Here is a 4,807-nt window from a genome sequence, read left to right as displayed (position 1 = left end):
ACAGTTCTGTTGAATTGAAGTCAGTCAATGATATGGTTTGGCTGTGTCTCCACCCAAATCTCATCTTGAATTGTAGCTTCCATAATTCCCACACGTTGTGGGAGGGTGCCAGTGGGAGATCATTGAGTCATGGGGGCGGTTTCCCACATACTGTTCTTATGGTAATGAATAAGTCTCACAAAATTTGATGGTTTTATACGGGGTTTCCCCTTTCGCTTGGCTCTCTTTCTCTCTTGCCTGCTGCCATGTAAGACATCCCATTGCTCTTCCTTCATCTTCCACCATGATTATGAGGCCTCTCCAGCCACATGGAAGTGTGAGTCCATTAAACCTCCTTTTCTTTATAAATTACCCAGTCTCGGATAAGTCTTTATCAGCAGCGAGATTAATACAGTCATGTAAACTATTTTTCTGTCAGAAAGCAATTCAAAGTTAGCTGATTGGTTTGACAATGAGGGCTGGCTTTGCCCACCAGGTGATACAGACGGTGTTTTTCATAAACTAAACTGGATACACTCAATTTGCAACTATTTAAAGCTCAGAAAATATGTGGGAAAGAACATCCTTTGCAACTATTAACGTGATAAGGCAAATTTAGATGTCAACTTAAAAACATGCAAGGAGGCACATGATTATTCACAATTATTTTAGGGGGGGATGTGAGAAAAATCTGGAAGACCATTGAATCTTCCAGTTCTCTTCAAATTAACCAGTGTTGGGAAGTTCATTTAACCACCTAGAGTTGCAATCCTAGTTTTGCTCTGCAGAGGGCAGCATTGCTAAAATATTATTCGACTGTAAAGAAAGGATTTTTTTTTTTTTTTTTCCAGGTAAGCACTGTTTAGATTTTATTTTATTTTATTTTATTTATTATTATACTTTAGGTTTTAGGGTACATGTGCGCAATGTGCAGGTTAGTTACATATGTATACATGTGCCATGCTGGTGCACTGCACCCACTAACTTGTCATCTAGCATTAGGTATATCTCCCAGTGCTATCCCTCCCCCCTCCCCCAGGATTTTTTTTTTTTTAACAAGCTCTTTTTAGGCTAACTTACCTCTCCTGTCTTGTGGCATTTTTTTTTTAATTCTTAATTTTTAATTTTTATGGGCACATAGTAGGTCTGTATATTTGTGGAGTACATGAGATATTTGGGTACAGGCATGCAATGCATAATAATCACATCATGGAAAGTAGGGTATCCATCCCCTCAAGCATTTATCTTTTGTGTTACAAACCATCCAACTATACTCTTTTAGTTATTTTTAAATGTACAATTAAATTATTATTGACTATAGTCACCCTGTTGTGCTATCAAATACTAGGTCTAAGCTTCAGCATTTATGGCCTCGAGGAGAGAGTTGCTATTTGACCAGAACAGAAATACAAAAGGCCTCTGTGTCAGGCACATTTTTCCAGGGCAGAAACAGCATTTTTTTTCCTTTTCTAAACAATTATCTTCCTTTCCGGAGTCTAACACAGTGCCCAGCACGAAGAAGCGAGTGCCCAAAAAGTGTATGATGGATGAAAAGTAGTGCAGTCTCCAACTCCAGGGAAGCTTTGGGTTAAACATGCAAGACATGGCTCACCAGCATTCCTGAAACTCTAAAACCCGCCTTGATCAGATTGCTCCAAGTTCAAACAATCCTTAGAAAGAGCAGCCACCACCTGGAAGGACTTTGGCACCGGCTGACACAAAATGGCCTGACTCCAGCTACACCTGGTTATGGTGCTCTTTGGCCCCTGGAAATCTTCTGATGCCATTTCACTAAGAAAGTCACATGATTTTCTTATAGTTAGTAAATTCTTGCCAGGCCTTAAATAAATGGCCAAAATTTTACACTTAAAGCGCAGGTTAAGTATGGAGACAAATTACCTATACTTCCCGGTGAATTCAGCTGTAACAGGAATTGAAACTTTCTCTCAAAAATAAGAAAGGGAAGGGAGATCAGGTTGAAAGAAAAAGCATGAAGTAATGAATTTTGACTGAGGCTCTCAATTCCTCTTTTCCAACTTCGTGTCTCCTCCCTGTGGTGTTCAGCTCCTACCCCCAGCTAAGTGTCTGCAAGTTATTTCTGACTGCAGAAATTGTCTGCAGGCAAGTTTTAACTTGTGGGTGTTAACTGCTTCCACCAGGGCATTTGAGTATTTGTTTAATTTGAACTAAAATAAAGGGTTATGCTTCCTGTAAAGGGATCCCAGCATCAGGAACAAGTGTGGCAGGCAGCGTTTCCAGAGAACAGGCTCTCTGGCTGCTGCTAAGCCTGGAGACAGGCAGGGGAGGAATACAGTGGCTTCCACCCAGTATCCTCCCATGTTGCTGCAAAGGTCCCACCGCTAATAAGATAGGATGGGACTGAGTCAAGGTCTGTCGAACTAGAAACCTGTGTTCTTAACCCACCGACTCTGCTATTCTCACTCTCTGGACTGGCCCAGACTGGCCCTGGACAGGCTCAATACACATTTGTTGAGTTAAAAACAAAAAAAAACAAAATCTCATTGAGAAAGAAAAGAAACTTTATCCAAAGAATGTGAGCCATTTTAAATTATCAGGCCCAAAGAGGCATTGAAATGTGACAGCAATTATGTCTCCCCGCCTTGAGCTAAGTAATCACCTCTTGAAGCCACTTGATATGTGGGCTCAAGACTGACTGACACCAAGTGGCCATACATTAACCTAACAATGCCATATGCTAGATACCATAGCTCTTACCCTATAGCTCAACAAGGTATAGCCAATCACGAATCAATATTACTTCTGTAAGCCAGTGAGAATTCCTGCTAAACAACTTTGTATCAGCGTATTCCTTGTTCCCTTTTGCCTTTAGAAACCTGCTGTGGTCGGGTGTCAGGTCTCATGCCTGTAATTCCAGTATTTTGAGAGACTGAGGCAAGAGGGTCACTTGAGCCTAGAAGTTTGAGACCAGCCTGGGCAATATAGGGAGACCTTGTCTCTACGAAAAATTTAAAAATTAGCCAGGCATGGTAGCATGTACCTGTAATCCCAGGTACTTGGGAGGCTGAGATGGGAGGGTTGCTTGAGGCCGGCAGGCCAAGGCTGCAGTGAGCCATGATTGTGCCACTGCACTCCAGCCTAGGTGATGGCGTGAGACCCTGTCTCAAAAAACAAACCAAAAAAAAAAAAAAAAAAAAAAAAAAAGACCCTGCCTGTAACAAATACATAAGGGAGCACTTCCCAAGACAACTTGGAAGTTTTTCCTGGGCCCCTGTCCTCACTGTGACTCAAGTTAACTCCTTAAAATTGTATTTTGTGCCTCAGCTTCTTCCTTTAGGTTAACTCCCATGAAGAGCTTTGAAAGAAATAAAAGGATATTACATCCTCTTGGATCAGTCTTGTAAGTAAAAATCACTAGTAAATACAATATTCATGGTCATAGCTAATATACTATTTCTGTTTGTGTCTTAGAAGGAGGAAGGGAAGGGAGAAGGAAAGGTGAGAGGAGAGGACGTGATATCTTTGACCTGTGTCAACCTCTCTTTCCTAATAGGCAAATGGAGAACCTGCTCTCTGGGAGAAAAGTCAAATCAGTCCCAAGGCTCTCTTCTCCCACTAAGAACAACTGGTTCCTTCCTTCAGAGGAAGATGTGTTATTCCCACCAGTAGTGGTGAGCGCCTGGATTCCAAAAGGGTTAAGAATTCGGAGATGTGACCTGCCTCATTCTGAAGAACGTGGCCCAGCATGTGTATGAAGCAATTAATTGCTCCACAAACCCTGAGAATTTGATCACTGGCCAGAGTAACGCTGAGGAGCCATCCTGTCTTCTGCTTGAGTGTCTTCACTCTGGGGATTCTGGCAGGCTGGTTTCCTGGCCAGATGTTTCTCATCCACACCTGTGGACCTCAGGAAACCAAAGGTGACCTCCGCTGGCATGGCCTTGATTTCCTTTCCACCAATGCCCATGAGATGTAGAAATTGAGCAAACATTCACACCAGGACCATACTCTCAAACAAGCAGGTTGGGGCAGGGAAACTCCATCACATCATGGTGAGGCAGAGATGCTGCAGCCCCCCAGATCGTTGTGTGGTAGAGGTGGCATCATTTTACTATGTCTCCTCCCTGCATTCAGTGAAGTCTGTGAAGGGAGGGGTCAGTGCAGCAAGGAGCTCGCTCTGCCCCAGAGGAGAGAGTGAAATGTTCGAGGATACATGAAGGCAGTTACTCTGCCTACCTTTTAAAACTCTTTCCTCCTGGGGAACAGGTTTATTCTGTACTCCTAAACAGACTATATCCATTTATTCACTCCTTCTATAAATATTTGAGAAAAACCTACTATATGCCAAGCACTTTTCTAGGCAAAGGAAATGCAATAGCCCTTTCTTCCCATAGCTTCCAGCCTGGTGAGGAATAAAGGAATTAAATAATCAATTACAATAAAGGGTGCTCAGTGTCATAACAGGAGGGGTACAAGTGTCACAGAGCAGGTGCACCTAACGTTATTCAGGCTGTTTCTGCCAGCTGTGGGATTTGATTTCATCCTACTTGTAAGCTAATTAGTTAGCCTGTTACTGTATCATGAATGTTGTCAGACAACATGAGACTCCTGGGTCAGAGACAAGGGACCTTATTACTTACAGTCACCAAGCAGCATAAGCATTATGTTTGAGCTGTTTTCCCTGCTTCCAAGTCCCAGAGGGCAACATGGGGCTCAGATAAATGCTGCCATGCAACAGGTTGTGTTACAGGAGAAGAACCTAGGCTTGGGGAATCCACCTCTTTCACAGCTGGTGGTAAGGAAACCTGCTCTTTGTTGGGGGGAGATATTATCTCGTCCCTCAAGGTTA

The 4,807-nt window shown here is 42.8% G+C and overlaps 1 long non-coding RNA gene across 1 annotated transcript; it reads left to right on the top strand.

The window, feature by feature from the left end:
• Window positions 1-255: 255 nt before the first annotated feature.
• Window positions 256-4,397, top strand: LOC129011627 (uncharacterized). The gene is made up of 3 exons (XR_008493383.1): window positions 256-316; window positions 3,283-3,358; window positions 3,512-4,397. It is a non-coding gene; the product is annotated as an uncharacterized LOC129011627 (long non-coding RNA).
• Window positions 4,398-4,807: the final 410 nt, after the last annotated feature.

This window comes from Pongo pygmaeus, chromosome 14 (assembly GCF_028885625.2).
Source record: "Pongo pygmaeus isolate AG05252 chromosome 14, NHGRI_mPonPyg2-v2.0_pri, whole genome shotgun sequence".
NCBI classification, from domain to species: Eukaryota; Metazoa; Chordata; class Mammalia; order Primates; family Hominidae; genus Pongo; species Pongo pygmaeus.
This window is presented reverse-complemented; position numbering and strand designations above follow the sequence as displayed.